Here is a 20,941-nt window from a genome sequence, read left to right on the forward strand (position 1 = left end):
ACCCCTCACTAAGACACAGACCCTCTTGCTTCCTCCATAGTTGTGAAATTTTCTAGAGGTCAACCTATCATCCAGAGCCACAAAGGAACTGGCTGAGACCTTCCTCCAAAAGCCCTGATTTCTCAGATTAGCTCTTGGCTCTTGCATCGGAATTCACGGGGAGGAAAGGCATCACTATCAAGTGGTATCCATGACTCTGACACCTTCTGGGGTTCACCCTAACAGCTATTCCTTGACAAGCTCACCAGAGGCAGCAGAGAAGGCCGAGGAGAAAAACCAGCACCCAAGGGATCAGGGAGGCTGGAGGCTGGCAGCAGTCAGTGGAGCTTTGGGTAGGAGATAGAGATTTAGAAATCAGCTAATCATTTAAACAGTGGGAAACCTGAGACCTAAAGGACGGCCGCTAGAATCATCAGAAGTATGGTCAGGCCAGCCGTGCTTGAGACCCTGTGTTTGTGACAGTAGAAAACCCAGAAGAGTCTGCAGCAACCAAATTTGTTTGGAAAGTCCTCAATCCAAGGCCAGCATAAATAAAAGTTCATTGAATTTCAATATAAAATGAAGCAGAGCCAGGCATAGTAGCTCACGCCTGTAATCCCAAACGAGATCGGAGGGTCAGGACCTCAAGGCCAGCGTGCACTGTACAGAGAGTTTGAGACTAGCCTGGGCTAGTTCAGCCTGTCTTGAGGAGGAGATAGTGGCTCTGGAGAGATGGCTCAGTGGATAAAAGTGATGACTGAGCCGGGCAGTGGTGGTGCACGCCTTTAATTCCAGCACTGGGGAAGCAGAGGCAGGCGGCTCTCTGTGAGTTCAAGGCCAATCTGGTTTATAGAGTGAATTCCAAGACAGCTGGGGCTACACAAAGAAACTGTCTTGAAAAACAAAACAAAAATCGCTGCTCTTGCAGAGAACCTAGACCTGGGTTTGGTTCCCAGCACCCACATGGGAGCTCACAACCACCTGGTACTCCAGTTTCAGGGGATCTTGACACCCCCCTTTGACCTCTGCAGTCTTCTGCATGCACGTGGTACACTACATATGAGCAGCACACACACACACATGCAGAATGGAATAAAGATGGAATTTTAAAAGAGAGAAAGGAAATGACATTCTTTATCACCTTACATTAAAAACAGCAAACACCCAGGAATGAACCTCTTTGCTTTGGAAGCCGTAGAACATTATTAGAGATATTAAAGAATGTTCATATGTTGAAGATTTCACACTGTGAAGATGTCAGTTACTCCCAAATCAACCTACGGTCTTATTTCAGGCTCAGCATATTTCTTGTGGCAGAAACTGACACACTGATTCTAAAATGTGCAGGAAACAGAACCAGGAATAGCCTCGGCAGTCGGAGGGAACAAAGTCGGAGGACTATACTAAATATATATTGGGATTTATCATAAAGCTGCCGTAATTAATACGGTGTAGGAACAGCACAAGGATTGACAAACAGAGCAATGGAACAGAAGCAGGAATCCGGAAATAGACCCACTCGGATGAGGTCGCTTGATTTATGGCAAAAGTGACATTGCAATGTGGTGGGAATGGATGATCTTTTCAATAAATATAGCCAAAGCAATTAAATATCCATGTGGGGAAGAAATGAACCCGAAGAAATGAGCTCAGAGCACACCCTCACATTAATTAGATACAGATCATAACCTCCATGAGAAAGGTAACGTCAGAACACTGGTGGTAGGTGTAGGGGTGGAGGGTACAGTCCCCTCCCCAGTCTCATGTGATGACTATATTGGGTCCAAGTCTGACGGTTTCTGGAATTGCTGACATGCTGGGGTCCAAACCTGTCTACATTCATGGATCCCAGAGGAAAATTAAACCATCAAGGTTTGTTGTTGTTGAAGCAGGAAGAATAAAGGATTAACTTAAAATTTCACCTCTGCCACGTGTCATTGTTATAGAAAAAAATACACCAAAGTAACTGCAGAGTTCGTCTGGGGGACTCTGGGGGCTTCCTCCTATGCCTCCTTTCCATTCTTTCTTTATGTATGCCATGTTCTGCCTGCATGTATGTCTGCAGTCCAGAAGAGGGCGCCAGATCTCATTACAGATGGTTGTGAGCCACCATGTGGTTGCTGAGAATTGAACTCAGGACCTCTGGAAGAACAGCCAGTGCTCTTAACCTCTGAGCCATCTCTCCAGTCCACCTTTCCAGTCTCCTAAGGAAACCAGCCTTGTTTTTAGACAGAGTTTTTATGATGTAGCCCAGGCTGGCCTCCTGTGAATCCTCCAGTTTCAGACTTCCAAGTGCTGGAATTAGAGGTGGGGATCAAAATATTTTTATCTATTTTATAACGTTTTATTTTATTTTTACATGTGTGCATGTGTGTGTGCCTGTGTGTCGGTCTGTGCGTGTGAATGCAGGTACCCTCGGAGTCCAGGAGAAGGAATTGGATCTCCTGGAAGTGGAGTTTTGTGGTAGTTGTGTGCCGTCCGGCCTGGGTGCCAGGAACCAAAGTGTAAGAGCAATATATACTCTTAACCACTGAGCCATCTCTCCGGGCCCTGAAATACTTTTCAACCTAAGAGTGGTCCATGCTAGCCAGTGTTACCCAGTCTCCATGAGTGAAACACTTGGGACACCAACGTGCTCTGCCAAGAATAGCCGTCGAGACTTGCCATTTCTAGGGCTTTCTTCCCACATATTTCCAACAGCCTTGAGAGAGCAGTCGCTGCATTGACCACCAGGCTGTGGTGTTCAATCAAATCAGGCCACACGAATCTTAGTTGTCACTCCACCTCTGCCTACACCTCTGTTGACAAGAGGAGTCAGCGTAAAGATGAGCAAGGCAGGAAGAGAATCCTCACGGACCACATTTTCATCTGCCTCGCCCGAGGAAGAGTCTGTGACCTCAGACCTGATGTAGAAACGGGCAGACGTGAGCTGGCCTCTCCAATTCTTTAACCCAGGTCAGGAAGCTGGCTGAGGACCAGACCAGGCCAGGAATGCACTATGGTGTTTAAGGAGTGCTTTAGTAGTACCTTTCTGCTCCCTGACCCATGACTGATCAGAGTGGGTGCCCAGTGCTGGGAAGGATAACTCCAGCCAAAACCAGTTAGAGAAGGAAGCTCCTCTGGCAGGGAGCCTGGCAGACAGGAATGCAGCGGTCCCTGGCAGAGGTTTTACAGATGAATCTGTTGCCCTGCCCAGCAAACTCAGGAGGAGAGCTGGTATGACATTTCTGGGAGTCGCAGGCCTGGGGTCACTGAAAGAGGGACTGTAGTGTCCAAGGGGTTTGGAGACTCAGAATCCGAAAAGACAGGAGCTGTTTTTGAGTACCTGTGAGGCCTCTTCTGAGAGCTAGCAGTTCTGCAAGGAAGGAATGCTTATTCACCATCTAGATGAGGGCAGAGTGTATCCCAGATCACAGAAGCAGGAAATGACTGTGTATGTATATGGGGTGGAGACTAAACCCAGATCAGAATCCATGGGTCCTGCTCTGTCCCTGTGTCCCCAATTACTGTGAGCAGGGCTGCCCCTATGTCTCCTCTGCACTGTGAGCAGGGCTGTCCCCATGTCCATCCTACACATTATGAGCAGTAATGTCCCTATGCTCAGCTATGTGCCATGAACAGTGCCCACCTATGAGCTGTAAGCAGGGCTATCCCTGTGTCCCCTCTGCACTGTGAGCATGCTCTGCAAATGCTCTCCTTCTTGGAGGTCTTCACCAGCAGGAAACAGGGCCCAGCCTAAAGAGAACTCATGGAAGCCTAAAGTGAGAGGGACCGGCCTTCTCCCTCCACCTGACCTGGTGATTGTCTGAGTCAGCGCAGGTAAGCAGGGCTCTTCCGACCTGTAGGCTGACCCTTACCTTATATGGAACCAGTATGTCTTGTTCTCTGTCGGGGTGGGCAAAATGTTTTAAAAAGGTTGCATTGGGGGCTTTGATGACCAGGGTCTGGCGTGTATGAAAAACAAAGGCCCTGGGGAAGAAGGGAGACAATAGGAGATTTGGCTCACAGGGCAGTGGACAGGGTTTGATGTTACCATTCCACAGGGACAAGGGAAAATAGGTCAAGTGTCCACTTAGAGGGTGAGAGGGTCACTCTCAAGCTGCTGCTTCTGGAGAAGAGAAGATAGCCAGCCTGCCATGCTGGTTCCTCATAGACCCAGGACATAACAATAGAGGCCCAAGATGGACACAGACCTTACAGCAGAGCTCTTGGGGTGTCCATCTGTCACCTGAGCTCTGTGATTTGAGAACCCCCTTTGGGGCCTATCTTGAATGTTAGTTTTTCTCCTGTCAGCCCTGCTTTTCACCAGGAGCGAGTGTCCAGTGTGGTCACCCACCTTATCCGGCCACACCCAGCTTTGGATGACGTGTGGCTTCCACACCTTGAATGCCTTTCAAAGAAAACAAGCTGAGCTCGCTAAAGGGATTCCGAGGATGGACCACAGGCTGAGAAAACGCGAATGGCGAGGCACCGGGGTGCAGCTCCTGGGGAGGAGAATGGATTCAGTTCTGCTAGGTTGCTTACACAAGCAAACTCTGGGATACTGGGATGAGGCTGGTGGGATCCCTGCCATTTCTGGGAATCTGGTTCACAGAACAGTGAAGGACCCCCCAGCTCAGGTGCCAGTGACGTAGTGAGGAGTAAGGTCCCAGCTTCCTCACAGGAAGGCTCAGGGCATGCTTATCGGCTGCGACTAAGGCCCTACAGCTCAGCAGGGACCTTGGAGCCTGTGGCCTTGACCTAATATTTAGGTCCCAGCCCTTGTGTCTTTTGCTGACAAGAGAAGGAATTCATTCTCCTCAGCCTGTCAAGGAGCGTAACCATCCTTCCTCAGGGAGCTTTAGGGTGATTTAGTAAGAATCCCTCCGGGAGAGTCTCGTTGAAGTACTGGCCCCAGGCTGAGCGTGTCACATACATGACACTCACGCAGAGGTCTGTGAGGAGCAGTGTTTACTCTGTCACGGGGACGAGGAATTATTTGGCCACAAAAACCAGATTACTTGCCTAAGAACAGCAACTTGGAAAGAGTCTGCTCTAGACCCTGAGGTGAACTTAGCTTCACTCAGTCATCAGGACCCTGTCCCGCCCAAGTGGTGTTTCCCGAGATTTCTTGAGGAAGGGCCTACTTTAAAATCAAACTACAAGACAGAGGTGACTTTCCTGGACTCTACAGAGCTTAGAAATGTTCCTATCATTGCCACTATTGGGCCTGGTGTGGTCTGTAGAGGACCCTGTTCCCCGCAGAGTGGGGCCCCAACACCGATATCGACAATAGGCCTATGTGGCCTCCTTGTAATTCACCTTGGGCCCATCACCTCTCTCCTCTAGGAGGAATGGAGGGACTCATCAGCCCCCGTTTCCCCCGCCCCCCAATTAGAAATTTCTGTGGACAGAAGATGTCTCATTGGCCAGGAAGATTTTCTCAGCCTTAACTCTCCGGAGTTTGCTAAATGTCAAATGATATCATTTGTTATGCCTCAGCCACTCCTGACTCTGCACACCCTGGGAAACAAGACTTCACTTTTGGGAATGCTAAACTTGTTCCTTCCAAGGAGAGGCTGGTATGTATGAGTTAGCCTGCCCCAGAGGAAGAGCTGTCCGCTCCACGGAACCTCTGACCTGCTCCTCTACCTCTGTCCAGATTTCCATCCCCATGACAGTCCCAAGAGGAGTCTGGCTGCACTCTGTTTAAATATGGTCAGCAACAGGGAGCTGCTGTCCCTTCCCAAGACCTGTCTGGTCCCCTCACTGTTCAGTCCCCACAAGGGTCCAAGCCCCCATTTGTTTCTCTTCACAAGCCCTAAGAGTCACACAAGGTCACCCCGCCCCCAGCACCCTATTCTGACTTCCCAAACCACACAGGAGAAAGTCTCACCTGTTTTATACTGCTGCTACCTTCAGGGTGAGACCTTAGGCTGAAGCCAGGGCCTTTACTCTGCGGCCTTCTGGCTCTGTGGAGCTGCCTAGGGCCACGGTGTTTGGGGTGTCGAAGGCCTCAGAGAACAAAGCAGGACAGAGAGGTTCGGTTACCCCATTTGTGTGACCCAGGGAGACGAAGTGGGTCCAAACCCTTATACCATCCCCACACCACAGGCCCCGGAGAATGCCGGGGGAGAGATCATGGGGTGTTGTTTCAAAGAATATGACGATGAAGCTCATTCGGTAGCTTATGTCAACACCCCCGCTGAAGGAGAGGCCGAGGAGCAGGCGAGCCAGCTGAGGATAGTCAATATTGACCTGGGCCTTGTCTGGGCCTGGTTCCAGCCCGGTCTAACAGTGCTGTGGTCCAGCAGCTGCTCCCACCAGCCCAGCCCTCTGACCTCTGTGGCTGTACCTAGAAACCCAGTCCTTTCCCATGCTGCTTCTGGGGCACAGCACTGGGTTGGTCTGGGCACGAGGCGCTAAGATGGCTGAAGAACAACGTTCCTTAAGAGCGCTACAGGCCAGGGCCCTTCTTGCTGTCCGATTTCAACTGACTTTGTGGAGAAGCCCTGACCCTCAGGACCTTTCCAGAAGAACCTCAGCAGTTCTCGACCACGGGACGACTTTACATTTCTGTGGGTCCTTAACTTTCCATATCTGCTTTCACCTCCTTGCTTTATGCTCAAAACCACTGTGAGATAGGCAGAGCCAGCTTTGCTGGACCTTTCTGCTTATTTATTTTTTTCTTTTCCTGTCCTGTTTTCACTCTGTAGACCAGGGTGGCCTTGAACTCACAGAGATCCTCCTGCCTCTGCCCCCCCCCCAATCGTTGGGATTAAAGTCATGGGTCACCATGCCCCACTCTTGGTCCTATGGAGAGCATCAGGGAAAAGGAAGAAAGAGAAGGCACATGTGTAATGCCTGCCAGGTGCCAGGTGCTGTCCTAGGTGCTTTGGATTCTTGAATCTAACGGGTCGTACAGTTATTCTGGGCTCCATTTTACAGGTAGAGAAACTGAGGCATGGAGAAAATCTCTCCTCAATTGTACGTAGTGAGGTGGGATACAAAGTCTCTCCGACTCCAAGCTCCTCCACCACAAGGAGCGCCGGCCAGCAAACAGCCGGTCCTACCCCACAGCCTGTCCTACGTCCACTTTGATGGACTCAGGAGCCGCAAGCCAAAGTCTCCTAGTGTCCCAGAAGTACCCAAGTGATACGGGAGAATTGCCTGTATTCTGTCAATCATTTTAATAAAACGCTGATTGGCCGGGCAGGCAGTATAGGCGGGAAAGCCAGACAGGAAGTAGGGGTGGAGCAAAGAGACTGGGAGTATTCTGGAAGCAGAGCTCCCTCAGCCCTCCTGCGCAGACCACTGAAGAGGCAGCATGTAACTTGCCCAGCTGAGAAAGGTACGGAGGCCATTATGGCTAACATAGATGAGAATAATGGGTTAATATAAGTTATAAGAGTTAACAAGAAGCCTGACCTAATGAGCCAGTCAGTTTATAACCTTATGGAGTCCAGTGTGTGATTTCTCTTTGGGATTTGCCAGCTGTAGGGTACCGGGTGGGAACAGAAACCCCAACAAGCCGGCTGTCATGTTACACCCAAGGAAACAATATCTCAGGTCAGGTCATGACCACGTGAGAACGCATGGAGCGTGTACAGATGTTCCTCCTGGTCATCTGCAAAGTTTGGGTTTCCTTCCAGAAATGGTCCCTTCCCCCATGCTAGAGGTGGCGAGTTAGAGTCTCCTATTACCTGCCTTAGACCCTCTGCCTTGGTTTTATGTCTGTCACTTGGCTCTAATACCCTCAGAAAAAAAAAAAAAAACAATAATAATCTTGCCAAGTGGACCACTCTGTTCTCAAAAGTCCCCGGCTCAAAATAGCTTAAACTCTTGTAGGTGGAGGCTGGTGAGGTGGCCTCCTAAGCTATTGGACGTAAACCATTCCAGTTTCACATTTCAGCTATCCTAGGAGGGCGGCATTATCACCCCTACTTTACACTGAACCTCACTTTACAGATATTTACAGTCAGCAGTCAAGTGGAGGTCTGAACCCATCTCCATTTGGGTTTCAACCGATGTGTTCTCAGCCCTCTGTCCTATACACAGCAGTGTAAAATAAGCAGAAATGGACTGGGGAACCCTCCCCAGCTTCACATAGAAAAACAAGCCAGAAGAACCTAAAAGCACTAGAATATGGCAAAATACAGAGGATGTAGCTTACATCCCAGGAATTCTGTGCCTTAGCCCCTGGTGCTCCCAGTAGCGGGCCCCAAACCAAATGCTACTCCCTGAGTGTGGGAAGAACTGGAATATGTTAGCAGGGTTTCCTGCACTGGGCAGCACAAACTTAGGTTTGCTGTCCTCCTTGTCTGAGGCCTCGTCCTAAGCATTCCTAAGCAGGTCTGTGAACCTGGGCTGTGGGACACTGCCTTGTTCAGCCGGTTATCAAACCTAATGACATCAGAGGCTGGGCCAGACTGGGCGGTCCATTTGAAGCCGCGGTGGCCTATCATGTGCTGGAAGAGTCTGCAAATGACTTATCAGGCACGCTCTATGGATTGAGAAATGACACCTCCCTGGGCCACCGTCACTCTCTAACAGTACATGGAGGGGGGCTCCCTGCCCTCCCGCTGTCCCTTCCAACCTACCTCCCAGGAAGGTCTGGAGCAGGAAGCCCCTCACTCACCTCCTGTGGCCTTCTCTCCTCGCCTTTCACTATTCTTCAGTCAGCTCTCTAGAGCACGAAGGGGAGGGAAGATCCCAGGACCTTCCAGGGCCAGTCCTCTGACGGCCTAAGGAGAAGCACACACGGTGATCAATGTAATTAACCGTCCCTGCGGATTCTGCGACTGGCTGGAGTCCAGGACGTTGGGAACCGCACCCCTCCCCGAACGAACTCGGGTGCCTGCTGAACTGCAGACCGTGGGACTGGCGAGGGTGGGGGAGGGGAGGCGCAGCGCCGCTTCCGAGGTCGCCAGTGTCCCCGCACGCTCGGTCCCGCGCGGCGCTCACGCGGAGGTGGGTCGCCGAGTCCGCGAGCCGGCACCCAAGGGCCCCTAGGTCCCGCGGCGGGTCAACCCCAAACTTCGGGGACTGAGAACCCGGAGCACAGGCACGGCCAGCCTGTCCCCTAGGGAGTCCTGATACCCGCTCGGATCCCGGGATCCCCGGCCCGCCGCGGCGCCCGGGGCACCCACCTGCCAAGCGGGAAGCCGCGGAGAGCCCCGAGAGGCCGCGGGAGCCGGGCCCGCCCTCCGCGGGAGGGACCTCGGCGCGGGCACGGCAAGGAGGGGCACGTCGGTGCGGCGCCCGCTTCACCTGGCGCGGAGTTGGACTGCAGGGTGTGGCTTCAGGTGGGACGCCCAGAGCGCGGGAGCTCCGGAGAGATCGCTGGGGGCGCAGGGACTCCGGGATCGGCCTAAGGACCGACAGCGTGCCCACCTCCTCCCTCCAGACCACGGCCTGCCTGCCGCGACCTCCCCGCGGCACCAAAGCCAGGGCCTGAATTATCTACTGAGCGGCTGTTGTGCAATCAACTCGCTCCTTTGCTCGCAGACGCCTACTTTGGGACCCTGAGCCCACTCTGCAAAACCTGCGTCCATTCGCACATCTCTCAGGGCCCGATCCGGAGTCCTGAAACTGGGCATCTTGACTTGCTTGCCAAGTCTGGACAAGTTCCCCCGCCCTGCGACTTCCCGGGTCCTTGTGCAGGCAGGAGAGCAGGCTATAAAGGAATTCCGATTTCCTTGTCACCCTGACTTACTCCTGAGAACTTTCTGTGGTTTTAAGATCACAGAAAAAGGATTTTGAGGGGGGAGAGATAGCTTCCAGCAACGTGGCACCCAGAAACTGGACGATGAAGTCCCAGCGGGACCGATCCCTCTACCTGGTTTGAAGGAGAGGCAGTGGCCACCTGTCTGTCTCCTCCCCAAACAAGGAAAAGAAAGACCTTTGCTGTCCTTCTCTTGGGCCCTTGGAGAGAACTTTACTCGCTGAGGGCCGAGGGGATTCTAGCTTAGAAATGCTGACATCTGGAACCCAAATGGCTGCTTCATATACGGGCTAGGTGACTGCTGGTGCCTGCCACAGACGAGGGACACAAGACACCAAACAGTACAGGACTGTTTCTTTTGCCGCCGTTGCTGGATATCTTAAATTTGGTTTTTCATTGACATCATGTTCGCCACACATTTTTGTTCACTAATTCTTTAGCCGTGTGGGTGCTGTTTCTGGATGTCGCCTGCAGTGTGGGCTCGGTTGCTCCCCTGGAGTTTACTCTAGGGCTCCCGCCAACCTGCATAAAGGTGATCCATGGGAACTCGACAACTCTGCGCTTTGTGTGGTCGCACCTCAGATCTCCATACCCTAATTCTACTGGAGAAGGCAATGGTGCCAACCTTGTGTGCTGTGGAAGGGTGGCGTGGAAGCTTCGGCAGCTGATCATGGGTTGTCCCAGATCCACACATATGTACATTTCATGTCTGTACGCTCCTTGCTCTGTCTCCCCTTTCTCCTGTCTGAGTCTTTCCTAAGTGATTCTCTTTCCTCTGGACATTATAAGCAAAGTCCTGCCCTCTTGGCCAGCCAGGAAGTTGCCCGAGTTCCTTGAAGAGGCACAAATATGGCTTCCCCATAGATCAGTCACCCCAGGGCCTAGGTACTTGCCTGATATTGTCTATAAGAAGGAGGTTGTGCTGTCTAGAGAGAGGGAGAAGATTGGTTGCTGTGGATTTGAAATGAACTGCAAACCAAAGTTGGAAGGAAATGTAGCATTGAATCTAGAATCAACACCCTAAACTACTTTTTACTGAGCCACAAGTGTACATGTGAATTACCGTCTTTTAATAAAATACGTTTTTATGCCCAAACCATAGCTCTAAGCATTAATTTGAATTGTTAAACCACAATAAAATATGAACATTAGAATATTACCAGAAATCAACTGGTACCTAACTTTGTTTGAACCAAGGTTGACACATCTCCGTAGATATTAACCAAGTTTCATCCTTTTCTTACAGGGAATAGATTTAGAAAACACTGGGTATCTCTTCCACCCGTGGAAGCTGAACTGGGGCCTGAGGCCTCAAGAAAGGCAGGGCCTCCCAAACAAGATGGACCAAGCAGGTAATGACTCCTTTGTCGATGAAGCTAACCAAACCAGATTCTCAGTAAGCTTTCCTAGAGAAAACTTTCCATCCCCCGTACATGGCTACACTAGGGGACTGTTCATCATATCAAATCCTATTTCTAGATTTTCCGCTGCTTCTACTCAAGATTCAGCTCACTGGGTTGGAGGATGCCCTGTGGGTCGGGATGGCTGGGACATACAGGATGGACTGAGTGGCTGACTCCTGCTTGTGCCTTTCCCTCTTCTCCAGGCTACACTGATCCATGCCTCAGAGGAGAGAGCAGGGAAGTCCTAGCAACAGTCTGAAGGACAACGTTGCCTCCAGTGTGCACACACCTCACCCTAGTCCTGTTTCCTCTGCTGCGGTGCCAAGGGTATGGGACGCCAGGCATTATGCTCCCCTGAGGAGACTTGGTCTCTGGCATAGGTCTGTTGCCAAGGGAGTTCATGTACTGCCATCCACACAATAGGCATTGGAGAAAAAACAAGAAAGGCTCTTGGAGTATTGGCCAGCCAGCCAGCCAGCCAGCCAGCGCAGTCTTCAAGGGCCTCGGGGTGGCACATAGGGTGGAGTGAGCACTTCCCAATTCTCCCTCAGCCAGTGGCTGTCAGGCCTGTTGTAACATCTGACTGGCACCGCCAGGGCTGGGAGCCCAGGTTAGGGCCAAAGAGAAGAGATATAGATCAACTTGTGGTTTAGAAATACAAACACATTATCCGTCTCTGCACCTTTCTCTTCGGGACTTGAAAAGCTTCCTGGGAACCAGGAGCTTGCTAACAAGCTCCCTTGCTCGCTATAGTTTCCTATCTGTGGATGCCGCTTCTCCCCTATCAGGAGGGATCACACCTCCAGTTTCTGAACGCTTCCTGTGGGTGGAGCCCTGAGGTATAAGCTCTTAGCTTACGCTGCCAGCCTCACTCTGCACAACAACCCTGGTGGAAGTTATTAACATAGTATTAATGTTACTCTACAGGTGATTCAAACTGGGGCACAGGATTGCTAAGAGAGGACCAATTCCTGCTATAAAGCAAATGCATGGGTCCTCCACACCCACGCACGTGCTTACCCATCCCTATGTTGAGATCTAATCACCAATATGAGAAGGTTATTAGGAGACAAGGTGTCAGAGGTGATTAGCACCTTAAGGCCCGTTGTAACTACCATGATAGTTAACTCCAGCCTGCCCTCAGGAGAGGCAGGAGGATCTCTGTGAGTTCCAGGCCAGCCTGTCTACAGAGCGAGTTCTGGGGCAGCCAGGGCTACACAGAGAAACTGTCTCCAGAAACAAACAAGCACCCACCAAGGACAAAATATCTCTCCGGGTTAGCAGGGAAATATTCCTCAGAGAAACACTTGTGCCCCTCCCTTCGAGGTGTGCAGTCAATCTATGAGATAGCGAACCGCAAAGAATCGCGATTTTCTGCTTGGATTCCTTTCTAAGGAAGGGATAACTGACGCTCCGGTGCCAGCCAGAACTTGCCTCCCAGGAAGGGACTTCACAGACTTCTGACAGCCTATCCACCCACCTCGCAGGATATGGCTGAGACAAAGATGGGCACCTAATGGCAGAACCACACCTTGCCTAGGACTAGGGAGTTATACAGACTTCCTGTCCTCTGTTTAAAGCTAACCTGAAGACGGACTTGCCAAGCGGGGCGTGAGGGGGGAGGGGTAGGTGATAAGGGGGTGTCACTGAATCCCTTCTTTCCTCTTCCCTATGTGACCATATTGAATAAATATTTTTGCCCCACTCCCAATCCCCACTATTTTCTTTAATTGGCATTATCAGCGAGGCGACTGAGCTTAGCTTGGTGGAGGTGCCAGAGCATGGGCTTTTTACTCTAAAAACAAACAAAACAAAACAAACAAAAAACCATAAACCTCATGAATGGGATGAGTGTTCTACACAACAGCCGCAGAGTAGGCCCCAGTCTCTAGATGGTATTGTGAAAAGACAACCACTCATAAACCAGGACCTTCACTGAACACCAAATTTCCCAGCATTCTAACCTCTGAGTTTCCAGAACCATGAGAATCAGCATTGCATAGAAGGCGCATGGCCGTAGTGTCCTGCACAGCAGCTGGTGGCCTAAGCCGGTTACTGAGTGGAGGAGTCACACTCATATGACTCCAAGTGAGTTCTCTTAACCTGCGGTTCAGAAGTCCCTGAGGCCAAGGGCAGTCTGAACTGTTGGCAGTGGGAAGAGGCCAACTTACACCACTCTGCAGGAAGGGTGAGTCTGGTACCTGGGATCTTTCCACCCCAAATCTGAGTAGGGCGTGAGAACTACCGTGTGCAAGGTTAAGGGGCTCACAGAATCCCCTGTGAGGAACCAAGTACTAGGTTTCACTGGTCATGAGTCAGCACCCTGCCTGCAGATCCTCCTCAAACTGTGTCCATCACAGACCGAAATGGGCCTGACAACCTGAGTCCCACATTCAGAGACTGCTGGGGAGGCAGGCAGCCAACACATCTGCACACTCCAGGCAGCAGGGCTGGGGGGGAGCTCCCCGAAACTCCCTGCCCCAGGAGCAGGCACTCTTTGGAGGATTTCTGCTTTCTCTCCTGCTTCTAGGATGTTCCACACCTGTCTCTTTCTGCTCTGGGATTGGTCCTGGCTAATGCCTTTCCATGGCAGCCAATTACTCTGTTTGCTGATGGGGCAAGAGCCCAGGGCATACCTCCAAGGGCCTGGCAGCCTGAGCTGGAGCAGGACCTTGGGCCGCCCTGCAGGAGGAGGCAGGCAGAGTTTAGCTGTAGACACCATGGATTCCCGCAGGACTGGAGCCCCTTGGACTTTCTAGATGTTCATCGTGACCTCAGTTTTGGTTTTTTGATGTGGATAATGGGGAAACTTTGCTCTCTTCCCTTGGGAAGGTGACATAATAAGTGTTAGGGTAAAGGGGTCCTTAGGATCAGCACCTCCAAACAGAGTAAACACAGTTGATAAAGAGGCAAGGAGGCTAAACACACCACACACACACACCACACACTCACTCACACACATGCACACATACCACATACTCACATACACGCACACACCACACACACCACACACACACACACACACACGGTGTATCCATACACATTCCATAAAGAGCAGTCAAATCCACTGTGGTTTGCTGCAGAGCAGAATCCCAGGATTCTTCCAGAAGATAAAGTTACTGCCTGCTGATACTCAAACGATTCAACAGATCTATCTACATCATAGCCCAGAAAAAGAACCCTGGCCCTACCTAGGGTCTAGTTGGGGTTGGGAAAGTCCATAGGTGACCACCTGATGGGACCACTCACCTGTTTGATGATGGAATAAGAGCTCAGTTGTATAGTGGCTGAAGGAGACAGCCTCATCCACAACAGTCTCTTTCTGGCTACTTTTTCTCAAATTCTGACCCTTTCCAGACTGTCTCCCAAATAAAAACTGGCATGGGGGGGTTCAGCTAGCCAGACATTCCCAAGGGGGTCTGATGTCCCGAGATGAGCCTTTCGGGAGCACAGGCCTCTCTGCAGACCATGGCACTCTTCCCGGGTACATGGACGATAGCTGAGCCAGCCTGGGAAGGATTGGGAGCAAGGCTGTCTCTACAGCAAGGACTCTCGCTGGAGAGACATGATGGATTCATTTAATATCTTTTTGCCACAATTGCTTTGCGGGCTCCGCTTTTAATGGCCCCCAAAGTTCCATCCAATGCCTCTTGTTGTCACTTCAGCTCTCTGGCTGCCACTGCTACTGGCTGAACTAACAGCTGGAAGCCCCCTTGAATAGAACCCCTTCACTATCCTCTTTCTCTCCGCTGGCCCACAACTGCTGCCCCAGGTCTGAGGTTGGGGCAGGGTTACGGCTGTGGCATCCTTGGGTCTGACTTTCAGGGAGGGACAGATGGCAATGGTGTGGGGGTGGGGAGACCTGTGCCTGACCAGATAAGGACCAAAGCTTCTGAGGGAGTATGATGTTGCCCCCCCAAGTCAAGTATCACCCCAACTATTTGAAGAGAAAACCATACGTAGATGTAATTGCATGAACGCCACAGGGTCTGCGCTGTGGGTTCTAGGGCACTCTGGCCACTGGGTTGATATTTGAAGACATGGCTTGTTTGACTGCCTCTTGGCTGGTCTGTGCTTACCTGTTCTCTGGGTTTTTCCTTTTCCAGTGGGCAAAGCTCCTATTTTCTCACTGGAATATTCCTGTGACCACTGACAGGGTGGGTCCTGATCACACCATTGCCACACCCATTCCTGGGGCTTGTTTAGCTGGTGGATGGTTAGGAGGTGACCCCCACATTGCTCTTACATGCTTCCATAGAGTTCCAAATATCTGCTTTTCCAGCTCCACTTCTGTGAGTCTGGCTGCATCTCTCACAAGGGCTAACGTTTCTGCCTCACCCCTCCTCTCTGGACATTGGACATTTTCTTCCAAGAAGTTCTTCCCTAAAGTCTTCTTGCCTGTCTCGGATCTGCTGATATAGGACCACCCTCCTCCTCCTGGGAATTGATCTCTAACGGTGACAGCTACACGCTTACATTCCTTCCTCAGGTCTAAAGAAATGGCTCAGTAGGCAAAGTCCATGCCGTGCAAGTATGAGAACCTGAATCCATACCCTCTCCCCCACCAGAATCCACATCAAAAAGCCAGCTTCGGCAAGCACAGAGTATATCTCCAGCTCTTGGGGTAAACAGGAGACAGACCGCCAGGGCTCCCTGGCTAGGTACTACAGCTGAAATAATAAATAATGAGCTCCAGGCTCAGTGAGATACCATGTCTCAATCAATCAATCAATCAATCAAAAGGTGGAAGGGGCTGGAAAGATGACTTACCAGTTAAGAATCCTTTCAGCATGCCAGAAGACCCAAGTTCAGTTCCCAGCACCCACATCAGGTGGTTCAGAACTGCCTGTAAGTCCAGCTACAGAGGCTCCACCCCTCTCTTCTGGCCTCCATTGACATGTACACACACATGGCATCCGCATACACAGACACATACATGTAAAACTAAATCTCAATAAAAATAAAGTAGAGAAGTAATTGAGAAAGACACTAATATCAACCTCTGGCCTACTCATGGGGCCATACTGCTGAGCACACCAACATATAACACCCATGCACACGTGTACACACACACACACATACACACACACACACTCCTTGCTGGAAAGGAAAATACATATTGGTAAAAAGGTGATCTAAGATACCTCTCTCCATATGCCTCCTCTTCCCTCTGCCCAAACTCTCTGGCCTCCAGATCCACTCATCGCTGCCCACTTCGTGGCCCGAGGCATTCTCAGCCTGTGACACTACCTGGGACACACAGAACTTGAGCCAATCCATTTACAGATTAGTTAGATCTGTTTATTGGTCAGTGGCCTAGTGCCAGGAATGATGTCTGTCCTTGGGGGAAGACTTGGTTCATAAGCACAGGCCAGACTGAGGCTCCATGCCGAGCAGAATGCAGATGGCGGAGCACAGGCCCCTGTGAGAACCTCATGCCCAGAGGAGGCATAGGGACCTGTCCAGTCTCACACTGTCAAGTTGAACCACCTCTCTCGAAATACCAAGCTACGGTCCATTCTTGCCTGCTGCTGGTCAAGGGAGGTGGGGTTTCTAGTTAGCTGGGCGACCTCAGGACCCACTTTTTCTCTCTGAGCCTGCTTTCACCTATACATCAGTGAGAGTTGGATTGAGCCCTGTCCGAGAACCTCCTTTGTCTTGAAGGTGCTGCAGCATTGAAGAGGGCCAACTCCTTTATGGGTGGTCCCTTCCTCCCCTGGGCAATGCGTACTCTGGCCATGTGGCTGTGGTATAACTGGCCCCCTAGCTCCTTTTACCTCAGTACTTTCTTTCACAGTTTCAAATGATGCCTCATTTGAAGCTGAAAGAGAGCAAATGGAGCTGGAGATGCTCTGGGCCAGGAAACCAAACTCCAGAACCAGTCCTCCTGGTTTTAACTCTGCTGTTGCCTTAATTTTTGGGAGTCCCTGTGCCGCGTGCGTTGTGCAGGCAGCCTTGAGCAAGGTGATCGGTTTGCTGCTATTTGCCCTAGGGGAGAGTGGGCTGGGCTCCTGCTGCGCTGATCAGAGGCCAGAGCAATGCATAGCTGACTTGAGGTTTCTGCTCTTCCTCTTCTGAGCGCTCAGTGAACCCTTTCCAAGCTCTGGGCAGCCTGACGTCAGGAGGGAAGACCCAGCCACGATGCTTCCTCCTTAGCCAGAGGTCAGGGGCCCTAGGATACAGACAGAGCATCCCAGGACACCAATGTCTGATTTGCTGATTAAATAGGACTTTAGCAGAAATCCATGCCCCCAGAAAAGTCCCAACTATCCAAAAATGGTCATCAGCAGCCCTCTGTAAATACTTGGGTCTCTGCACTGCAATAATGCCATAATGAGCCCTTGTAGACGTTACTGACCAATATGAGAGTTCCTTTGCTAGGACTGAGGTCCTGTGGCCTCTTGTCCGGAGAGGGGACTTACATGATTCCTCCCAGCCTACAAAAGCCTATCATGTTCTGGGTTTGCCTTTGTTTCTAGGTGAAATCAGAGAGGGCACTACGTTTTCTAAATTACTACGACGAATTATCATTTGGTAGGAAAAATTTATTTGGGGTTGAGCGTCCCCAAGCCACTCGTCAGAGAGGTCCTCTCTGCCTGCTTCAAGCTTTGTGCTTCAGGTGGGGCTAGTGAGTACACAGCTCTTCAAAAAACAGCAGCCACCACTGTGAGAAAAGATGTCAGGCCCAGAGAGGAGTGGTACTTGGCCACTTCGCCTCCCCATCCCTTCCATGGGCGCAACCCACTCCAAATCCTCAGGACCCTCAACACTGTACCTCAGAGGAGACTGTTACCAGTAGCCTGGGGATCCTTAAAGGGACTGAGCACACAATTAGCTCTACGGGGCAAATGGATCTGGTGTTGCTATTTTCCCTAGCTCGCTTGGCCCTGGATCCATCCGCATTGTGATGCCTCGGCTTCTCCAGGGGAGGGTCTTCCACAGCCACCCAGCAAGCCTCTCTTGAGTCCCCTAAATAAGGTGGGTCTCTTCCTGCCAGCATCTTGCCCCTTTGATGGTCTCGGCAGAAAGCATCATGGTTACCCACTCAACAGCCCTAGCCCACAGGTGCTAATTATCTCTGCGGTTAGGAGAGGAAGCTGAAATGGAGAAGAAGCATGAAATAATTCATCCAGGGCTGGAGAGGTGGCTCAGAGGTTAAGAGCACTGACTGCTCTTCCAGAGGTCCTGAGCTCAATTCCCAGTACCCACATGGTGGCTCACAACCATCTGTGCCCTCTTCTGGCCTGCAGACATATATGAAGACAGGACACTGTATACATAATAAATAAATAAATCTTTAAAACTAGGACCACAAAAAAAAGAAGAAAAGAAATAATTCATCCAAGTTACCAGAAGCAGCAACGCAGGCCTGGTACGTGCTCCTCGTTGCGCGGTGATACCATGCGAGATCTGACTGACTTATTCCTGAGCACTCTTTCCTTGGACCTAGAGGTAAGGGTTGCCTCCTCCGACAGTGCTCACTCAAAACATAGGGCTTTTGGGGGGGGGGCAGTGAGGGGGTACTTTATGAAGTTCTAGTTCAGGAGTGGCTCGAATTCATAAAGTATTTGGAATGGGTGACCCATGGGTGACAACTGCAGGGGTGAGGCCGGGGCCCAGCAGAGGACAAAACCACCCAGTTGTAACCTAGTTCTGCGGCTCAGCTGGTTTCTGGTGGCCTTGACCCCAAGCTTCCCTCTTTATCCTTCTAGTGCCTGCAGACTTCCCCAGGCCCTGTTTCTCTCTTTTCCACTCCCTCTTCCAGCCATCTGGAATTGGTACTTAGTAGCCAGGCGATCACTAGATACAAGCCAGTGAGCAGGGACAAGCTCACTTGTACCTCACAACCTGCCAGAGGCCGCAGTCTGCTGGCAATCCCCAATGCAGCAGGGTTGAGAGGTGTTTGGGTCACCAGGGTGCCAGCCCCACGTGTGGATTAATCCCCTCATCATGGTTTACTATAGTAGTGCGTGTAGCTCTTCTGCCTTCTGCCATGCGATGACACATTCCACACAAGGCTTTTGCTAAATGTCACCCCTTTGACCGTGGACTTCCCAGTCTCCAGAACTGTAGTTCCAATAAAGTTCCATCATGTGCCAGTTACTTAGCTGGATGTATTATACTGTAGTAACAGACAAAGCAGCAGAAAAGACAAGGTCTCCTTTACCTCGTTGGTACTAATTCTCTGCTTATCCCTTCCTGTACCCCGAGTCTAAGTTATGATAGAAGTGGAGTGAGGGGGAGCAGAGGAAGGGTTCCTCCCAGGTCATGTACATTGCTTCCGCACACAGGAAGGCCAACTTGAGCTAAGGAGTTCTCCATTTCCTCCGCTCTGCCCCCGAGCTGCCAGCTAGTTCATTTCTGCCAGAAGACTCACAGAAATGAGCTCTTTTTCAAGGCTATCTACAAAATGCTTGATAATAAGGTTTGCAGGACCTTAGTACTGCCCAGATCTGACCACAGGCTCTACTGCTGGGTCTTTCCCCTGAGAGTCTGGGTGGCAGCGGCTAGGAAGAGCCCTCTGCTTCCAGCCACAGGTCTCCCGGGAACCCTTTCCGCCTCTGCAAGGGAGACTCAGTTCATTGGAGGACCCTCTGGGTCACATGGGTAAGGGGTACCATTTTCTAGGATCTTGGCCTATCTCTTCACTGGCTTTGCTGGTCCTCTGGGCAGAGAAACTCCCGTAGAGACAGGTATGACCAGAAGCCAGCCCAGAGCCTTTACTGAACCCTCTGAAGCCCCCAGCAGCCTTCCTGTCTGCCCATGGCCTGGCTTCTACCGGAGGTTTACTTCTGGCCAAGCCAGCTGCCTCCCTGAGGGTCCACTGCTTGCTTGGGTACTTTTGCCAGCATCTGCCAGTCTGCCCCCAGCTGGGCACTGGCTTCTGCTCAGCTCTGCAGACTGGGAGGACCCCACGGTTAAGAGTCGCCTTTTGGGAGGACGAGAAGCACTTCCAGCACCAGCTCATTTTCCTCATCCTGGAACCGGGTGTAGAACACACTACAGTCTCCTCCTGACTGAGGTCCTGTGTGCTCTCCCAGGACAGGAGACAGTGTTGGTCATCCTGAGGAATGGTACAGAGCACCCTGGGACCCCACTGGCCTGTGCCTTCCCTGTGCTTGGCAAATCCCAAATGCACTCAGCGTGCATGTGGGGGGAGGGGTCACCAGAAAGGTTATGCAGTTCCTCTATGCCCTGCAGGGGCTCAAGAGTTTCCACCCATATCCAATACTTCTAGTAGGGCTTGCTCTTGGTGCCAACTCCCCTGGTGCCCTTGTCATTAGAGTTCTTGGACTTCACCACCAGAAAAAAAAAAAATGTGGGTGTATCTGCCCACAAAGGGGGACTCTTCTTGGCCCAAAGGCTAATCCTCAGTCTTAACTAGATGAGCTCCCAAGCCCACCCTGGGAACTCAGTTTCCAACAGAACCAATTTAGGGCAAGACCTCCACCCCCAACCCCAGCAGAAACGCAGGATTCTCTGACCTTGGCATTCCACACCAGAGGCTGTGCTGCCTTAGCCTTGCTGCTTGGGTCTTAGGAGCCTGAGGTCCTGGGGCCTGGTGGAGCCGACCAGCCAGGAACCCTGAGCAGAGGCTGGGAGCCCCGATAAGACTACGGGGAGCACTCGCATCCCCCCAGGCAGGCCCCTAGCCCTGGCCTTCTGCTGACTTTCAGAGTCAATCTGCCAGGTTGAGTTCAGGGAAAGGGCACCAATAGGGAGCAGGAATCCAGTAGGCAGAGGACGCACCATAAATATTTGCGGAGTGACTACATGAGGGGCAGTGAGAAGGGCTTCTTGGAAGGAGTCCTGGTGGCCCCTGGCTTGGTCCAGAGAAAACAGGAAGCAAATTCAG

At 51.4% G+C, this 20,941-nt stretch overlaps 1 protein-coding gene and 1 long non-coding RNA gene across 7 annotated transcripts in view; one reads left to right on the forward strand and one right to left on the reverse strand.

Annotated features, from left to right (window-relative positions):
• Nucleotides 1-20,941, reverse strand: part of Pak6 (p21 (RAC1) activated kinase 6) — a 34,343-nt gene that overhangs the window by 11,438 nt on the left and 1,964 nt on the right. For 4 of the 6 annotated variants that reach the window (XR_015004096.2, XM_085696475.2, XM_085696476.2 and 1 more), the window contains exon 3: nucleotides 8,597-8,702. The gene's annotated coding sequence lies outside the window, so the exon portion shown is untranslated. Of the gene's footprint in view, nucleotides 1-4,315; nucleotides 4,464-8,596; nucleotides 8,703-9,107; nucleotides 9,233-20,941 lie in introns of those variants that run through there. The other 2 variants (XM_085696479.2, XM_085696478.2) reach the window with 2 other exon arrangements.
• LOC125416681 (uncharacterized) lies at nucleotides 10,927-12,789 on the forward strand. Its single transcript, XR_015004097.2, has 2 exons — nucleotides 10,927-11,034; nucleotides 11,289-12,789. It is a non-coding gene; the product is annotated as an uncharacterized LOC125416681 (long non-coding RNA).

Source organism: Myodes glareolus, chromosome 10, assembly GCF_982192425.1.
Source record: "Myodes glareolus chromosome 10, mMyoGla1.1, whole genome shotgun sequence".
Classification (NCBI taxonomy): domain Eukaryota; kingdom Metazoa; phylum Chordata; class Mammalia; order Rodentia; family Cricetidae; genus Myodes; species Myodes glareolus.